The sequence below is a fragment of the Thamnophis sirtalis genome, unplaced genomic scaffold (assembly GCF_051295495.1).
Source record: "Thamnophis sirtalis isolate CommonGarterSnake01/CBP01778 unplaced genomic scaffold, rThaSir2_p1.2 scaffold_8, whole genome shotgun sequence".
NCBI classification, from domain to species: Eukaryota; Metazoa; Chordata; class Lepidosauria; order Squamata; family Natricidae; genus Thamnophis; species Thamnophis sirtalis.
The window spans coordinates 30,534,441-30,555,645 of record NW_028261388.1 but is presented as its reverse complement, the minus strand read 5'-3'; positions in this window follow the sequence as shown (position 1 = coordinate 30,555,645).

Here is a 21,205-nt window from a genome sequence, read left to right as displayed (position 1 = left end):
CGCCGAAGGCACACAAGACAAAATTTTTACGTGCTTTCAAATTGCTAGGTTGGCTGAAGCTGGGACAAGTAACGGAAGTTCACTATGTTACACGGCGCTAGGGATTCGAACCGCCAAACTCTCTGAACGACAAGCTCAGCATCTTAGCCACTGAGCCACCACGTCCCTCTGAGTTTGGTGATTAGACATGGGAAAAATATCTAGCATAATTTATTCCTCTGACAGGTTGAGAATCAACTCTCCAAGATTTAACCTTGGTGTGCTGAGAGAACAAATTAAAATTATTTAACGTTCCATGAGGGGCCTTTTGATACAAAGCTAATTTCACCAGCCTGTTGTTTTCGTAAATGCTTGATGTGAAGTTCTCCACAAGAGGGCAACAAATCCTGAAATTTTCATTTCTGCTATTTTGGGCCTTGTGATCTTTTTTATGCTGTTCAGCATATAACAGATATTAATCTAGACCTCTTGGTCAAACAGCTGCTAGAATTTTTTCATAGGCAGCAAATTAGAACACAATAAAGTTGATCCGTTTGTGCCCATCAAAGCAGACCTTTAAAATAGGCTTTTTATATTTCTGTTTCAAAAGAAATGTAGTTTTGAAATTATCAATAACTATTGTATATGGCATATATCGAATTAAAATATACCGAGCAATTGGCAGGCTTTTGAACTACTTTTGAGATTAAATCCTATGATACACTTCTACACAACCTTATATCAAAGGAAAAGGAAAAGGTTTACCAAGAAAAGCATTTAATAAAATTATGTTACAACTACACTTCACTCAATATTTTTGTTTCCAAAGAACATGTGGAGTTATCCTTTGATTAATCATCTGCCTGCTGTTAGTGCATAGGGCATTCCACATGTCTATGAACACAGCATGCTTTGGCTTGATCTGCATTAATGAAAACATTTGTTTAATAACTGCCTCAATCCAAAGGACCTCTCACAGCATACAGTAAAAAATAATCCACAAAAACAAGTTAGCAAAAGAGAATACGAACCTATAACAGTAACATCTGATACAAAACCAAAATAAATGTTCTGGACCTAACGGCCAGGCTCAAAGGCTCCCTGAAATAAAATACCTTTAATTAATTTTGGGAATATATTTTGCAAGGGAGTATTCCACAGGATGGAGATTATACAAACAAAGCAATGTCCACACACTATCTACTTTGCAAAGATGGGACATTTTCAACAGGCCCTTTCTAGATGACCAGAAAAATAGAATCCATTCTAGTAAGGCATCGACTTCAAGGCTTCATAATGCCTTGAAGATAATGTTGGAAGAAATGTCCTTCTGGGTTCGGCTCCAAGTGGAGGAAAAGTCAGTGGAGACATGGAGGCTGCTTGGAAAGGTGGTTTAATGATGGACAGGACCACATGGCCTGAGTCCTGAACAGAAAAGGTGATCACGTGCTTCAATGTTGGGCGAAGAAAAAGAAAGAGGACGAGATGTTGAAAGTTCCTGGCTTTATACTCTCTGTTCGGCCATACCTCTCTGTTTCCTGTTCCTGTGTAAGAAAATGTATTCTGATTGGTTGTCAGACTCCCATGGGGCCATGCAGGGGCAGCTCTCTAGGCTGTGTTTTGAGTCTCAAGTTTGGTTGAGTTCTCAGATGCCATGTGGTGAGTTGGGTAAAGGACTAATACTATCATGCCTTAATCCCATCACCCTGGAGTTGAAGGGGAGAACTCTTTATTATGTAGAATAGACTGGCTTGGGCTTCTTATTGGCCCATTGACAAAGGGGGATGGGCAGGAAGCTGCAGGGAGCTACTTTGTCTTTAAAACATGTTTCTCCCTTTTCACATCCAGGAAAATATAATATTCTGCCTTTTCAATATTTCCTAGGATATTTCATTCTTCTAGGAGAGGGATGGATTTTAACTTCCTACAATAATAACCGGCAATATGAATTGGGCCAGGAAGCCTACTAAGGGAGCACCTTTAATATAGATGTAGTTGTACATCAGAAGCATCTTGCCAGCAGTTTCACAACAGCATTTTGTCTCAGTTGCAGCATTTGGATTATCTCCAAAGGCAACACAGCCAGAAAACATCACTAGTCCAAATGAGTGGTAAGCAGGATATGAAGGATCTCACTGGCACCCTGAATCTGAAGCAAAGCTTTTCAGTCTTTATGAAACTTCTTCGATGACAAAGCTCCGCGGCATTGTAGGGCTGTGTAAAGCACTGAAAATGAGCATTCAGCCAAACACATTGGCGTGAGCAAAATGCAACACCTTGGCACCTTAAAGGGTCTGCATCCTGCAAAGGTTTCCCCCATTTCTTCCTCATTGTTGGGTGCACAGAAGTGACTCCCATCTGCTTAGCGTAAGAGGTGTAAGTGGAAGGGTTATTTTCATTTAAATAGAAATGTAATGTATTTCTCTTGAAGGAGACTATTTTCATCACAGAAGTCACTCTGTCTTTCCTGTTTAGCATTCCTTTTAGAATGGTAAAATTCCCAAATAAGTTTATTTTATTATTTCCATTGGAGCAGGGGTTAAATGCTACTGGTTCAGACCGGTTCACGCAACCCGGTAGTAAAAAAATGCTACGAGTTTGGGCTAACCAGTATTTCTGACGATCAGCTGGGTGAAGATCAGCTGTGACACGCAATTTATATTAGCTAGAATTGTTGGATTTCCTGCTAATCTAAATCACGTGGCACAGCGGATTCCCCCTCCCCTCACTGTTCTACTTACCTTTGCAGACGCAGAAGGCTTCAAAATATTTCTTTTTTAGTGTTGCGTAGGCATGCTTCAAGTGTGCATGCGTGTAAAGTGCGCGCTCGGTAGCAGATTCACCGAACCAGTAGCAGGCTTCAGAGGATTTCATTGCTGCATTGGATTATTTTTTAAAGAAAAGCACTCTTGCAATATTGGAAATGGCAACCAACCCATCTCCCCTCATCATCTCCGCTCATCAAGAGAAATAGGAAATCACAGACTTTTTACTGTTCTGCCCCAATGGTGCCGATGTGCCTGGGGCAGGCAGCTAAACTCCATGCTTAGGACATTCCTTTAGATCAAGTTAATTATCAGGCATTCTTAATAGCAAAACCTACAGTTCTGTGTTAAGATACTTCTGACTTTCCATGATCTGTCCCATTACGTAGTGTAAAAAATCTGTGGTTTCCTATTTCCCTTGATGAGCAGAGATGATGAGGGGAGATGGGTTGGCTGCCATCCCAGTTAACCAAGGGCGATTCAGAGAGTGACCGGTAATAAATCACTTTTCCTGGGTAGAATACCCGCTGCTCAATCAGGGAACACAGATGTGGTCACATGTTATGGAACTACATTTCCCACAAGGCAGTTCTGCCTACATTTCCCATAAGGTGGCTACATTTCCCATGAGATAGTTTCTTAAAGGAGACAGTTCTTAATTCCTACACATTAGCTATATACTGTTGGGATAGCAAAGGAATACAATAATTTTCCCCTCTCTAGGACTATGTTTTTTGCAGTGACGTACAGTCAGGGGAGGCAGGGGAGGCAGAGCCTCACCACTGTCATCATGAAAAGAAAAAAAAATGTAAAAGGAAAAAGGCAAGAGCTGAGGTCAGGCTGAGCTAGTTGCTGCCAGAGTCACAGTGGATGACTCTGCTTAATGCTTAACTGTTTAAAAAAGCCTCTAAAAAGTGCTCTCTACAAGAGAAGGCAGGAGAACGACGTGCCTCATCTAGTCTGACTTTAGGCATGTTATGATCACTCGAGCAGAGTTAAGCAAGGGTTAAAAGCTGAAAAATTCCCGATGTAGATGAGGCACGTCGTTCTCCTGCCACCTCCTGCAGAGGGTGCTTTTTAGGGGCTTTTTTAAACAGTTAAGCAGAGTCATCCATGGTGACTCTGGCAGCAACTTGCTCAGCCTGACCTCAGCTCTTGCCTTTTTCCTTTTTCCTTTTTTTTCTTTTCATGATGGCAGGCAAGAGCAGAGTTGAAATCCTCTCTGAAACAGCTGGAAAAGGTACATGTGGGTCGGAGTGAGGGGGAGGAATTCAAACTTCATCCTCCTGGTGCGGGGCTTTGGGCAAAGGCTGGAGGGAAGTGCTCTCCCTCCCCAAGTGTAGTTTGATTGCAGGCAGAGCCACATTGTCTTTTCAAACCTGTAATCAGTGAAGCTGGGATGGATCCTTCCGGGGCTGGGGGAAAGTGTGTGTGCTCCAGTATGGCTCTTTGACTGGCTTCCTGCCTCCTCCTGTGGTCTCCCTGACTCCCTCCAATCCAACTTGTGTGTGTGTGTGTGTGTGTGTGTGTTTGAGAGGGGGGAGGGAGGGAGGAAGGAAGGGAAGGGAGAAGAAAAATAAAAAGAAATAAGGAAACTTATTTCGCAAAGGAGAAAAACAAATGCTGTCGCTTTAAATCGGAACTGAGCATGCCTGGCTGTAGAATTCTGGGAGTTGAAGTCCACAAGTCTAAAAAAATTTGTGTCAGTGCCTCACCAGCTATTAACCTCACCGGACATTACTGGTTTTTTGGGAGTTCTGGGAGATGTAAAATGGGTAGTAGAGGTAGTCTTTGACTTACAACAGTTCATTTAGTGACCATTCAAAGTTACGATTGCACCAAAAAAGTGACTTATGACCACTTTTCACACTTATAGCCGTTGTAGCAAAATTCAGACACTTTGCAATTGGCTCATATTTATGACTGTTGCAGTGTCCTGGGGTCATGTGATCCCTTTTTGCAACCTTCTGACAAGCAATGTCAATGGGAAAGCCAGAGTCACTTAACAACAGCTCGACTAATTTAAAAACTACAGTGATTCACTTAACAACTGTGGTAAGAAAGGTCATAAAAGGGGGGAAATTCAATATGTTTCACTTAGCAACAGAAATTTTGGGCTAAATTAGGGTCGTAAATTGAGGATTACTTGTATTAGATGCCTGAAACAAGAACTTTCTCAGGTGTTTCTCCAAGCTGTAAAAAAATGGAATACATTTGCACATGTTTGCTGTGTAAATGGATTGGCAAACATTCTTAAAATTCATGATTACTTGGAAGAATAATTCTATATCTGTTTTCATACAGTTGGTGGCAAGATTGCTCTTAAAAAAATACTCTAATAGCTTTTTCAAATGGAGGACATAATACAGAACATATGGAAGGAAGCAATACATTCCATACGCTCACTATTGTATGCAGTTGCATATTTCTTTTTACTCCTTGGTTGCTGCATTTTATTTATCAGCCCTTAAATATTAGTAGCATGGAGAAATAAATGGGTTAAATCTATTTTATTGTTAAGTTGTGTGTGTTCCACAACTTTTCCTTTTGGGTTCTGTGTAATTTCAAAATGCCAAAAACTACTATATGCAAAGTAGCATGAGACAGAAAGAAAAATTTCCAATTATTAATGTGTCCTACCTTTTTGTTACAGAAATGTCTATTCCATTGCTTTTCCAGAAAGATCAACAGCACAAAGCTTTGCAAAATAACTGAGAAACACATTCTAGCTTGATTTCAGCACTGCTCATAACCACTTAGCTCATAAGCTCTCACACTGAGCTCTTTTGTTGTCTGGAGTTTTTATGAGACCGTATCTGTCAAACTAATCTATGGAGATAAATCAAGCCCACAGTCATGTCTGTTAAAGGCACTGTGAAGGCTTTACTCGCGTTACCATTTATTGTGACTAGTTATAAAGAAAGTGTGATGATATGGAATGGAAAGTAGGGATGGCTGAAGCATTGTCTTCCTTAAAATAGGGAATTTTTTTAGTGCACAATAATAGCAGTCTCAGGCTAGCATATCCAACAGTGAAGTGAACTATGATACTGTTTTGAATGCAAATGCTTTTAAGGGCATTGCCAGATGGCTACATTAATGTACAGTCATTCAGTCCTTGAACCAACATAAATGTATATTATTAGCATGTATATTATTCTGTAATTCCTACTCTGATTCAGAAATGAGGCTAGTGAACAATGCTTCTTAAAGTAGGTTTAATACAAGATAAGTTAAAGAAATGTGATGGCTGCTTTTTACCTTCTCATGAAGCATCACTGCAGCAGGGAAAACAAGTACCAATCACCGTCCCTAATATGAGCTAAGGCTCAAGGAGGAGGCAAGATGGACAGCTAGACCCAAGAGTTGCCCTCCCCATCTTGCAGATTGGTTGCATGGCAGGTAAAAAGTGACCACTCCTAGATTTGCCTTCCACCTATCCCAGTTTGGAAAAAGAAGACAAGCAATGGTTCATCAGCATCTGTCATCCAGCTCAAATAGCTGACAGAATAGGAATAGTCTTGTCAATTTATATCAGACTACTTTGAAACACAGATTTAGTACTCTTTCAGAAGAGCACTGAACTCTTCTGCTCTTTCCCACATTACCTCTCCCCCACACAAACACCCTGCAGCTGTTTTTATTGCTATTTTAAACATAGGCTTTGTAGTCTCCTGAAAGAGACAGAAGGAAAATAATGCCCACACACTGAGGGATGGGATTATGCCTACAGTACAGCAGCTATGGTTGTCAATAGAAACTGAACAACCTTTGACTGCATCAAGTATTCCAAATGCCCGTGGCAAAAATTAGTTAAGAGGAAAGGGACACACTAGTTTAAAACTGGAACAGTTGAAGACAACTTTCAGCTGCATCAACTAGGGATAGGGATGAAATGGCAGCAACATCATGAGAACATGTGATATGAACCCATCACATAGACGCATGCTTGTATTGAGATGCAGAAACAGCTCTAAAAGAAAGAGGCACCCATTTATTAACTTATCTTTAAGATAAGGACTGTCCTCCCTCGGAATTCCAAGCTCCCTAGTGCACCAATAAAATCATCTTTATTTCATCACTTTTCTGGCATACTTACAGAAATACGCTTAAAAAGGAAAAGGGTCTTTTCATTGCATATAATTTGATTAGATTTTTTTCTTTTTTTGGCCTTCTGCAAATTGATAAAACATTTTCCTGTTTAGGGAAGGGAGACCTGTGTTGGCTAGAAATAATGGGAATTGTAAATCAATCCTATCAGGACAACTCTGAGTAAGAGAAGACTGGTTCAGTGCACTGGTATTATTTCTTTCCACTGGTTAAGATTCAGGTTGATCTACAGATAATATATACAGCACATTACAGGAGGAAACTCTGTTTAAAAAGTCTTTAATAACAATCATATATGTGGGTTTAGCTGCAAAATAAATTAATAGAGAGAGGAAAAACTTTAAGGATATGCATAGCTATGGAGATACTCAAAAAGAAATTCTTAGAACTGGAGTGTTAAAATTAGGCGGTGGTCATACCTGAAGGAAATCCTAGGAATTGTGACATAAGACTTCTGGAAGCCCCAGACCAGTAGTGGGTTTCAAAAAAATTTAGAACCTCTTATGGAAGTTTGCCTGCTTTGTGGGAGTGACTTGCCAGCCATGTGACTGGGTGGGAGTGGTTTGTTGGCCATGTGACCAGTGGGAGTGGCTTGTTGGCCATGTGACTGGGTGGGCATGGCCAACTTGTAAAATGTGGTGAAACTCACTTAAAAACACTCTTGCTTAGCAACCCAAATGTTGGCTCAGAAACTCTGGCATTTGAAGCATGCAAGTCTTAAAGCTGTCAAGTTACAAGACCCTTGCACCCCTAACCCTTTAGAAAAAAACCCCAGGGATGTTCAAACTTGACAGCTTTAAAACTTGTGGACTTCAACTCCCAGAATTCCTCCTCTGGCTCTTCATCTTGATGATGTGCGGACGGGTGGGGGGAAGGACCTGGAACCGGTTCTAAATGGCACTGTAGATATAGAAAATGTTAGAACTGGCAGGAACCCTCCTCTGCCCCAGACTGATAAAACATGGGATGCGATGTTGAGCAGGATTCTGAGGTCCCTTCCAATTTACAAAAAGGACACATAATGTTAGTACACCACAAAGACTGACAAAATCTCAACCAAGAGAATGATATTACTGCAGTGATCAACAAATCCAATGTTTTCCCCCACCATTATTTTTCTAAAGCATTCAGTTCCAACAAGTTGCTCATTGGTTAGAGTTATTAGCTGCAAGTTTAGCAAAACACACAAAAAATCTTTTGGTCCAAAATCTGATTGTGTGGCCATTGTGGGAAATACTATTAGAATCTATGTTCTCTTATAAATGATTTAGAAAATATATTAGTTTTATATTATGAGGAAAATGTGGGGATTATAGTGCAATCTACCCTGTAATCTCTGTATCAGGTTACAATATCCCTCTCCTTTGAATATTTACTTTACATACTTTATATTTGGCTACAGCTGCTGCATGAATAATATATTCCATGTGGCTGGACTATAAAATAACAGCAAAATCATGCATCATGTGGGAGATCTGTGATTAAATTTCCTGAAAGCTTTTGAAAAACTCAGTAACAGCTGCCTGCAGGAGAATTTATGAGTATGAGAACAGGATTTGGGCAATGACATTGAGAGATGGGATATTTAACCTTTTCGCCTCCTCCATTTTCCAGATTGAAATCATACCTCCTCCAAAGGGCCAATGACCCCTTGATGTAAAATGAAAACAATTTGGGAATACTTGCCTTTTTTCATCCCAAATGAGGAGAATGGCAACTTGCATCAGGACTAATTTGGAGTCCTGAAAGAGTAGTGATGCCTAAAAGTGTTAATGTCAATGGTCTCAATTCAGTCTCTTCCCCATGTATCTTTCTATTTGTTTGTTTTAACGTTTGAGTCACAGGATTCTACCAGATAGCCTCCAGTGCAGCTCAAGTCCAGTTTTCCCCAGATAATCTCACTTTTAGAGGATCTCAGAGATATCTGGAATAGTGGGGAGCTCAAAGAGTAGTGATGCCTAAAACTGTCAATGCCACTGTGATGGGGCAGGTGGCATAGCAGCTAGTCATGGAAATGTATTACTCTAATTAAGGAAAAATGGAAACATATAAGAACACATGTTGCATCCAGCTGTGAGTCAGAAAGACATGAGAAGAAGCTGTTTCTCCTATAGAGGCCAAGATTCAGACTTTATTCATGGTTTTCCCCCCCATATGGGATAAGATTCATAGTTACAGTAGTCTAACATTGTATGTAATGTTCAGTCTTTAGGAAGGGTTTTGAATATGGATAGTTGATGCTTTATAACATTTTCATTCTCAGTAAAGTATTATATGTTTTCTATTTCTTGGCAAGCTCTTTTCAACCTGTCCGCTGAGATCTGGGGAAGAGAAGTGCTTAGGATATCATCTGCAGGCCCGCCTTCTTGGTGATGTTCCCTCACATCTGGAATAGGCTACCCCCAACTATTCAGACTATCTATCGAAATGTTCATAAAAATGTGCATTTGGGGACAAGGTAGACTATATTATATCTGAAGATGCATTGGACTAATTGTTAGGTTGTTTTTATGGGTTTGTGCACTTTCAAGTCATTGTTCACTTATGGTGATTGCCTAGACATGTCTCTGCAATTTTTTGGTAAGATTTCATTAGTTTGCCATTGCCTGTTCCCTAGGGCTCAGAAAGAGTGACCAGTTAGTTTGTGTCCAAGAAAAACTGAATTCTGTGCCTTAACGATTACACCACCATTAGGAATGAATACCGCCAGACCATGCCCTATACCAACTACCCCAGTACTTTTCAGATGTATTGAATTCACATGTTTTTAAATCTTAAAAATTAGTTGGGTCCAAATATTAGAAAATTGGCTTTTCTTTTGTGACTGCTTCTTTTCATTCATTCCTAAGCAGGTGTCAAATCTAAATACTTATATTTTCCAAAATGGAAAAAGAAATACTCTTCATCTAATATTGTATTCTTCAACAATAGAATTTTTCTTTGAAAATCAAAGTCCAATACAATCAAAAAGTTTATTCTATTCAAATGAGGAAAGAAGGATTTTTAATGTAATTTTAAAATTATGAGAATAATCTAGCAGTATAAGGAGATGAAGAGTTTATCTAGTGTCCTATTTCTTATAGTGGCCAGACAAATAAAAAAAATCTCCTAGTTTCTTTCGTTCTGGTTCACTATTGACTGGTGTTCAGAGTCTTGCAGTCTTTAAGACTAGAAATAATATACAATAATTATTACTACATGAATTATCTTATCTTTTTTAGAGCAGTCTAAATTTATGGCCATTGCTGCATTTCATAGAAATTAATTCCGTACATTGGGTGCTGTTGAAAAGGCTTCCCCCACCTTTTTCCTCAGTATTCCATCAATTAACTTCATTGGATGATCCCTTCAGAAATTCCATGGAAATTTCCACATATGGCATTTGTATCACTTCCAGATTGGCTCTCAGTGCCCATGATCTTTTCCTGTCATCTCTCTGAGAATGAAAATCTCAGCTACATCTCAAGTTGTCAAATCATTTTTTCTCTAGGTTCAGCTTTTCAAATTATTTGATTCATTAGAGATCTCTGCTTTTTGAAAGAGACAATCCTAAAATTGATCATTCATGTTTTATTATAGTGAAATCACCTGTGTTGGATAAGATGCATTATCTATGAGCTGCCCCAAATTTGTCTTTTAATGGAACTATTAAATGCTGAAAGAACAAATGGCACCTCTTACCATTTTGAGTTGGAATTCAAATTTGGATAGCTTAGTCACTTTGATCCTTTAATTTGTAACCTTACATCTTATAAGTTTACCTATCTATGTATTTTAGATACCGTATCTATTCCCCCTATGAACCAATATGACTATGATTCCTTTTTATTTTAAGCTATATTAAAACAATTATTGGCAGTACACCATGTATCCCGCAATTGACATGATGATCCTTTCCCAAAAAGTATGGCCCATGGATTACCTAAGTGCATCCTGTCCATTTTTCCTACCAGTGATTTGATCAGCAGTCAATGGTGAGAAATGGATCACTGTTGTTTTATTACTAATTACATCATAATACCTTGAGCAGGATCACTGGCAATTAGAGTGAAAAGTTTCTTTACATTGTGGCTTTGCTCAAAATAGCCCAGTCTCCACAGTGAGAGTCATTGAACTGCAAATAGTTCACTGGGAAATAGGAGAGCCCCTTGTTTCGTTTTCCTACCAGAGTTCTTGTTCGAGCCTGCCGAAAGGGATAGGATTCAAATCTGTGATTTGTGTATGTGTGTGCAATCCCCAACCTGCCGCGTTTGGAGTCATCTACTGTGCCTTGCAAGGTAATGATCTTTTCTTTGCTGTTTTGTTTTGTTTTAAAGGAGACAGTTTAATCAAGAGTTGAGCCACATAATACACTGAGATTATGGTCTGATGTCTTCCTTGACTCCTATAATGTCAAAAGCCCATTAAACCCCATTTATAAAGATTATTTTTCAGGACGCTCCTGTTTACTCTAATTAGAAGGGATGGAAGAGAAAACTCTGTGTTCAGAAAATGCCTGGCAGGAGATGAAAAATATTCAACTTTCAAAAGAGTGGTACAGAACACATCTACGCTAATTTGTACATATTTAGATTCAGGGGCAGGGAGACAACTGGCTTAGCAAGCAATCCTAGTTCAACTTATTAAACCCCACTGAAAAAGAGATAAATGTTTATAAAGTTTGAGCTACAACAAAAAGAGGAAACAAAACAAAAATGCTTGCCGGAGTCTATGTCTCATTTTCTATTATAAACTTTTCATTCCTTCAAATAAAATACTTCCCTAATTTTCTACTGATTTCCATGTATGGCAAATATTCCATAATGTGGAGACACCAATTCCTTAGTGTCAGACATTTCTTGCAAACTTCAGCCAATCCTGGAAGACCCTGTTATATTACAGTCCAAATTCAAGTGACCTCTTTCTTTGTGAAATCCAGATAAGGCCCTTGGAGTATGTCAGTCAGCAGCTTCAGTGAGCCAACAGATACATTGGACAAAGTGTGTTTGTTTGTGTGTGTGTGTGTTTGTGTGCATGTGTGCGTGCATGCCCACACATGCACACACCACTATCTCTGTAATGGAACAGTCTAAGAAAGAGAAATTGCATGAGATAAGGAACAGTTTATTATTAATAACTATGGAGATATCCATGTATTTAGGCATAATAATAATGCATTAATGAGGCCATGACTTTTGAATATTTAATAAAATAAATGTTATTTCTGAATGAACAGAATTCTTTAAAATGATAGACTCCTTAATAGATGTAAACATGAAACACAGTTATCATGCATGGAAATTTCCATAGGGGAAATATTGGGGAAATGTTGATTGCATTCATAGGGGGAAATGGATTACAGTTTGAGTTGACAAAATATTTTAGAACTTTTTAAAAAAATCCTTCCTCCACCAACTGATAATACGCTCAGGTGAATTCTACATATGTAATTCTACTGAAGGGCTAGGAAAATCTATGCTTCCTGTTTGGCCTGCCAGCAGAATTGGCTGCTCGTTGTTGCCAAAGCGCAGGAATAGATGATGTCATCCTCCTCCAATGCCAAGGCTATTGTGAATACATCTCACACTTGTCAGTCCCAGCTACAATTCAAAACTGCTGTTTTCCAGTCCAAGCCATTCAGAGAAGATGGTCTCCAGTGCTTTATTTCATTCTAGTAGAGGACCAGTTTCACTTGGATGCTGTCCCTCATCCGCACTCCTTCCTTCCTGGGAATTTCTGGTTGCTGACTTGGGCAGCCATTTTGTCCTGGGATGCCAAATAGCGATGTTCTTTCCTAGTTTGTGATTAATAATATTATGGTTTTTTTCAATAGTTGACTGTTAACTTTATGAGAGTTAGGGTTAGGGATAATTATCCACAGCATTAGAAATTCATGTTCCATTCAACCCTTCTGTCTTCACTTGCTTTTCTTATTGCAAAGTTTTGCTGGCCTCCCTCTTATCTTTCTCAGCTATCTATCCCTCCCTCCCTTCGTATATCTGTCTATCTATCTATCCTCTCTCTCTCTCTCTTTCTCTCTCACACACACACAAACACACACACACAGACGTATAAATTAGTAAGTTGCAAAATAGGAATGTTACTTCTTTCCTTTCTAGCAAGTTATTTGTTGCTGCAGAATTTCCTATAGACCTAAATAGGAATTGAAGGATTGAAAAAACAATCTACCACAATCTAGATTTCCAGACTGGAATTTCTGAAGTTGGCTTTTGAAAGTGCCTGGAGCAATATGGAAACCAGCAGCTCAGGCTGCTGTGTGGAATTGCCTTCTGGCAAGAATTAAATCAGCCTGAGACGTTTCAGAGTAACTTGAAACTAGCCAGGCATTGCCATAGAAATGGTCAGATAGGATATAAACACATTAAAAAAACAAACCACCAAGGATTCTTTCAGTTATCAGGACTGCTTTTGTATTAGAACAGTATTTAGTGTAGTACTATTTTTAAAAATTGTTTGCCATGGCTAAGATTTTTTTTCAGAAATTTCCCAAAGGCATTATTTTTATGTTACATTTTTCTATAATTATTGGACTGATACACACACACACACACAAACACACACACACACACAGAGATTTCTATTTTGATGACTCCAAAGGAACACTTCTACATGGGGTAAACAGAAAAAAATACGACAATGACCATAGATCCACATGCTAGAAATAATAAGACATCCTGATTTTCTCTCTTATTTTTTCTTTCCATCTTGAAAACTTTGGTGCACATTGTAAAACCTAGAAAATTGATCAGATGGCATGCTTACATTTATTGTAGGATGACTATTATCATGCCAACTAATGTATGGATAGAACATAGCCGAATGCATATTTTTACAAGCAACCTACATATGATAACAGAAAGCAAACACTGAGTACAGTACAGTCATTTCAGACTGATATCATACATAATGCTGAATCAAAAAGCCTTTGGCTGCTATTCTGTCTCTTCCTTCTCAATCTTCTGTTTGACCATGTACAGAATGGGGCGGGGGATATATTCCCATATATTGTGGGAAGATATCATTGAAACTCTATCAATGGGGTTGGATGATTGCTAGTAAAGATTATACCTGAGTTGTTAGGAAACTCTCAGCCAGGCAAGGAAAAGGGTCAAGTGAGGAACTGAACTTCAGTCTTTGGACATCTACAAGAAGTATAAGCCTGACTCTTCCTAAGTCTGTGTATAGCCCCTCAGAACAAACAATGCACAGTCCACATGTGCTTTTCTGCTTAACTGCAACAAGAAAGCAAGAACCTTTATTCAGAGAAAAAGACATAGAGTATCCCATAGATGCAACTACAAATTTATAAACACTGCCATCTACTGGTTGAAGAATATTTATCACTACTGAATACTACTGCTGTTGTTGTACAAAATACATGAACATTGTATTCCAACACCATGGGATCCTATCTGTTTGTTCTCAAGAGAATGCAAGCAAACTGGGGAGATGCTTGTAATGAAAGTAAGATAAAGGTAAAGGTTCCCTTCACACATGTGAAGTCGATCCTGACTCTACGGGGCGTTGTTCACCTCCGTTTCAAAGTCAAAGAGCCAGCACTGTCCCAAGATTTCTCCTTGGTCATGTGGCCGGCATGACTAAATGCCGAAGGCATAAGGAACGCTGTTACCTTCCCACCAAAGGTGGTCCCTATTTTTCTACTTGCATTTTTTTACATGCTTTCAAACTGCTAGGTTGGTGGAAGCTGGGACAAGTAAGGGAAGTCACTCCATTACGCGGCACTAAGGATTCGAACTGCCAACCTTTCGATCGACAAGCTCAGCTTCTTAGCCACTGAGCCATCGCGTCCCTCCTGTAATAGAAGTAGAATGCAATAAAACAACTGATTTGAACCCTTCAAGAGTGGGTTTGGTTGCTTGTGCCTGATAGGAGATGACCTTAATGTTGATTCCCCTCCCTCCCCCCAGATGTCTGCTCATCTTAAATAGAAGCACAGAAGCACCAAACAGAGACACAAACTCAGCAAAGTTTGATCCAGCCCATTAACCAAGCTGCCTTTCAATGCTTTCTCCCTTGTGCCATGTTCTACTGTATATTTCCCTTTTGTCTCCTCCATTGTCTCAGGTAGGTCCTCTATGTGTCTCCCCATCCATCACCAGGCTACATTATGCTGCCCAATGAAATGTGGCTTCTTGGCACTTGGACAGCAGCCAGGGGTAAAAGGGAAAAAAGTTGTCTGTACATTGCCAAGCTCTTAAAGTCAGATGCAAAAGAAAATAAAAAATGGGATTGGGCAGGCCTTACCTCTACAGTACATACACTCTGATTAACTACAGGGCAACACACACACAAACACAAAATAGAGGAGGGAGAGAAGCAACTGCAAACAGAAGCAACAACAGCAGGAGCCCTTGAGACCAAGGGAGTCCTCCTACAGGAGCCATCAATTATATGGCAAGGGGTTTTGTTCGTTTTTGTTGTGTGGGATCTGAACTGCAGCTCAGCTGATGAGGCAAATTGGGAAGGGAAGTGAATAAGGGATTTTCCCCAATCCAGTGACTCTGAATAGGACTTTCAGGCTAAATTGAGGGGCCTGGAGTTGTGCAAATTTGGAAGAGAGAAAAAACTTCTGGGACTTACAAGAGAAAATGTGGGTGGGTGAGAGTGGGCCATGTCCAGAGGGTGGGTAAGAAGAGTAGAGACTGGGGGGGGGGGCAATAGCACAATAATGAGAAAGGGGAGGCTAGGAGCTCTCATTTCAAACAATGATTCCCATGTGGTTCTCTTTATCTCTTGCTATTCAGGAGTCAATAGAAGGGAGTTTTTATTTTTTTTAACTTCCACTCTGATTGTGCAATCTTCATCCTTCCTTCTGCAATTTCCCTTTCCTCCCCACAGTAAAAGGTGGTGAGAAGGAGATTTTTAACACCAAAGATACAAAATGAGCTTGCAATATCTTAGAGAAGAGTGCAGTCAACAAAAATAAAATTGTTTGTTGGCATTTACTTGGTCCAACTCTCTTTATTCTCCCTTCAGATACACACAATTTATCATTAAATGGGTCTGTGATTTTCCCCCCAGCACTTCTCCTTCTATTCAATTTTATTTATTTATTTATTTATTTATTTATTTATTTATTTATTTATTTATTTATTTATTTATTTATTTATTTATTTATTTATTTATTGGAATTTGTCAAACAAAAATGAGAACAAGAATAAGAGAATAAAAATACAAAGACAGGGAGGTTAGGCACATTAGTGCACTTATGCACGCCCTCTCTACTGACCACTAAAGTATGAAGTAAGGTCCGCGGAATTCAATTTGTGACTGAAACTCTGAAAATTTGTAGCTGAGACAACTGAATCAGGTAGACTTTAACAACTCTATTACAGAAATCATATTTTTTACAGTTTAGAACGATTTATATTGAGTTTAAAGCGGTTGTTAACACATGTATTATTGCAATTAAAACAGAAAAAGTCATTTACAGGTAAAACATTACTACATATAATTTTGTATGCAATACTTAGATCTAACTGCAAGCGACACAGTACTCAGTTGTGTACAGAAGAGTGCAAGACTTTTCTTGTGAAGTACTTCTTAATAGCTCGATTGTACTGATGTCAGATATAATATATGGTGTGGAGTCCAACAGTGGAACAATACTCTAAAATTGGTCTAGCATAAGTTTTATAAGCTGTAAAAAGCAATACAATGTTTCCAGAAAAAAAGCTTCGAAAATTAAGTTGACATACTACCTTTATTTTCAAATTTGCCACTTGTATGATATGGGGTTTTGACTGTGTCAAATTCTTAAATCTTTCTTCATTTGACAGATGAATGAATACTCATACATTTATCTTGGCACCATAATAGTTAGTACTTTTTATTATGTACCCATTTCCATTGTAATATAATAGCTCAAATATTCTACTAAAGAAGGGAGCATAGTTAGGTTAAAATCAAGGGTTTTTTGCTTTCTTTTTAAATAAGCATCTTGTTTCAAATTCCTAAGGTGACACAATATCATCTTAATACCATTCCATGAATTTTTTATTTCTATGAAAGGCATGGAAGATTGCCCAAACATAAAGAAGATTCCCACGGAGAATGAGTTAAAATATGTATTATTGATTGATTGATTGATATAGCACATGTTGACAAACCTTATGACCAGACATAGACAATAAAGAACAAAATAATGGTGGCCAGAAACTTTATTTCCAATCACAGAAAAGGCAAACTCACAATGACCCACTCATCTAATCTTCAAATCCCATGACCAAGCAAGTATATTTGTGTTTTAGGCCTCAGACCCCACCATGCTATGCAAATTCATGAAAATAGTAATAGTTGGGGCAAAGTTTTCACAATAATGTTTCTTTGGGATTTCCTCCTTTAGGAAATATATGAGGTAGATAAAGTTTGGGAGCTAGGATTTGATGACATTTCTTTTAAGACAGCTTCAGAGAACTAAATGTCCAATATTTCACCTAATAGCCAAGAATCAGCTTGCATTTTGGGGCTGGGGGTGGGGGTGGGGTAGAATGCCTGTTGAACCAAGAAATATATCTATATTTTGCTTTTAATAAAAACATTCTCATTTTAACTGTTAATTATAAAAATATATTTATAATGGATATTTTAGGATATTTTAATGTTACTATTTTTGAACTGATGCAATTACATTTCCTGCCAAGGATTTAGATGCCTATAGATCAGCCAATGCCATCTATGGACTTTGCAAGCCAAGTATATTGGAACCACAATTCATTATTACCTGACTACTAGCTAGGTTCACACAACATTTTAGGTCATAAATGACAAAAATGAGAGTAAATAAACCAAGTTATGGGTTAAGTACGCTCTGTTTTCTCCGGGCCACATCTGAAACACAACATAACAGAATAAAAGAGTTCGAAGGGACCTTGGTGGTATTCTAATCCAACCCACTGGTCAGGCAAGGAACCCTATACCATTTCAGGCAAATGGTTGTCCAATCTCTTCTTTAAAACCTCCAGTGTTGGAGCACCTACAACTTCTGGAGGTAAGTCAATCCACTGATTAATTGTTCTAACTGTCGGAAAAATTCTCCTCAGTTCTAGATTGGTTCTTTCCTTGATTAGTTTGCTACATAATCTGTTTCATGAAAAGCCATGGTCAACTTTCTCTACATCCAACTGATATTGCTTGTTTTTTTGGCTAGATGGCAACTTTGCTCAGTTTGCTTAACATAATCAAACTGAGTAAAAGATAAAGGATAAACACACTCAGTTTCGCTTGTAGTTGTCAAGGATTGATTGATTTTTGAAAGAAGATATGTCTGCTCAGAAATGGTGGATTATCAAACAGCAGTTACAAATATTTTCAGAACAGGTAGCTGAACGATCTGTGAATCCTGTTATGATATTAAGTAGCTTCAATCAAATTTGTGCTGAAACAATTCCTCAGAACATTCATTCAATAGGTTTAACATGTTTTATTGTAGTAATTATTCATGATCTAAAAATTAGATAAAATGAAAAGATATCTACTTATATATAAAACACAAAAACGTACCAAATATTATTCTAGTCAAAGTAGTCACTTTGTATTGCAAATGTTTGTTTTCCAAGGTTAATATTTGTCAAAGATACAGAAGAATCCTGTATGATAGGGGAAATATAGTTATGCATACCAGATTACAGATTGCCCCTGTAATCAGATTTGTGAGATCTATGCCTGCTGAGTTTTTTTAATCATATCTGTATTCATTACAAAAACTGCCTTTGAAGAAATGTTGACAGTTCCAGAGGCATCAATATTATTGATATTATTTCTTCTGAAGATTAAATTCCTTCTTCTATGAGCCTCCTTCGTTCTCTCATGTTCTTGGCTCTAGTCCATCCCAGGAAACAAAGACTGATGTGTGGTAGGGACAGTCTTGCCTTGAGGAATAAAAAGCACAATGGATCCACATTTCATACTAAATCATATGCTGAAGCACTGAAAATCAGTATGTTTCATATGGGAACAATCAACATGAAGTAATACATTTCCCACAATTCTCTCACTCTTCTATAGTTTGTTGGTTGTCTTTGCAAGCAGAAATCCCAGGCAAATACAGATAGTAGTACAGTTCATTTAGTGATTGTTCAAAGTTACAATGGCACTGAAAAAAGTGATTTTTGACGGTTTTTCACATAACTGTCATAGCATCCCCATGGTCACATGATCAAAATTCAGATGCTTGGCAATTGTTGATATTTCTGTCTCCCAGGATCATGTGATGACCTTTTGCAACCTTCTGACAAGCAAAGTCAATGAGGAAGCCAGATTCTCTTAACAACGATGTTCATAACAACTGCAGTGATTCACTTAACAACAGTGGCAAGGAAAGGCATAAAATGGGACAAAACTCACTTAACAAATATCTGACTTAAGCAACAGAAATTTGGGACACAATTGTGGTGATAATCAATGATTACCTGTATTTATTATCTATAAAGCCAGGATAACAAGAGACACCTGATCTGACCAATGATATATATCACGGAGGCATTTTTCCCCCTTTCTTTAGCAGGTTTCTAAACTGAGAAGAAAAAATGAAGTAGGAGGAGTTAACTTCATGTTGAACTCATGTAAAATTCCATGAATTTTCCACAATGAATTGTTTTGTTTGGAATAAACATACAGTAATAAAATGATTAGATTATATTAATGATGATGGGATTGAGATATACAGGAGCAACTTTAGGTCTTAACCCAGCATCATTAATATAATATAATCATTTTTACTAACATCATTGCATAAACATCTATTAACTATTTTGCTGGGAATATTTTGTGGGAATTCAATTAACCAGCAATTCTGGTAAATAGTTGAATGTTTGTAAGCTTAACTTCAGCACCTCCAGAACAGGAAATAGTCACTGTAGTACAGTGGTGGGTTTCAAAAATTGTTCGAACCTACTCTGTGGGTGTGGCCTCCTTTGTCTACTATCACTTTAAGAGTTTTGGGTAAGCGAAGGTGACCAGACATCCCGATTTTGGCAGGAGAGTCACGATTTCTAACAATTTGTCCCGTGTCCCGGGGTGTTTTTAAAAAGTCCCGATTTTGGCTTCATGTTGAAAGCCCAATGGATTTGCTTAAGAAATCTTAACCGGAGCAAGACAAAAGACACTCTGTCTAACCTCTCTCTATGTCTCAGTACTTTCATTGAAGATATTAAAACGTTAAAGCAAGAAAACAGAACTTTTATAAGAAAAGATGACCCAGTACCATAGAGCTCCAGGAAATTCTTTGGCTAGAGAAGTAGCAACTGTTCCTTCCTGGATTTCCCAGAGGGGGGGGCACGGAGGTTGAAGGTCGGCTCGTGTGGGAAAAATTGTGAAAAATATTTGAAAAATATTTTCCTGGGACTAATTTCACCATTTTAATTTGCTCAGTTCTTAACATCTACATCATTCTGGATTGACTTGGAGTGCCTGCCTGCTGGTAAGTGAGCTGGGTTTTTTGCTTTTATTTTTTAAATGTATTTTAAAATAATATTTTTTTATTGTGCATAGGATTTTTTAAAATAGTTTTATTCAGTGTGGATTCTTTTTTTAAATTGTCTTAGACTATTTAAAAAAAGATTCTATCCAAAATAAATTGAAATAAACCATTTAAAAAATTCTATGCACAATACTTTGAAATATATTGTTCATAGAATTTTTTAAAATAGTTTTACTTCAATTTATTCTGTGTGGAATAGTTTGAAATGTTTTACTTCAACTTATTCTGTGTGGATTCTTTTTTTAAATTGTCTTAGACTATTTTAAAAAAGATTCTATCCAAAATACCAGCTGCAGTTATTCACTTAAGAACTGTGGCAAGAAAGGTGGTATAATTTTAGTGACCAAAGTAACAATGGCATTGAAAAAAGTGACTGATGACCATTTTTCACATTTAGCGACCATTTTCAGACTTAGCGACCATTTTCACAGTTAGCGACCGTTGCAGCATCCTCATGGTCACGTGATCAAAATTTTGATGTTTGGCAACAGATTCGTATTTATGATAGTTTCAGTGTCCTGGGATCATGTAATTTTTGTTGCTCCATATAAATTTTTTATTCAAGCCCCCCCCCCCCCCCCCGAGTCAATGGTGTCCCACTTTACCAATCTGAAAATCTGGTCACCTTATGGTAAGCAGAAGAGGCAGGAATATCTTTTCTCTATAACTCTCTCAATATTTATTCCATACAATCCATTAGCACTCCCCTCCAGTTCTAAAGAATTTGCTGTCTCCCAGCTGGCCACCAGGTGGCAACACATTGACCCAAATGTTGACAGACTCAATATGAAAAATATCCTCTGGAACAAAGGTTAAAATGCTGTATACTGAAGTCTGATGGGTTTTATTT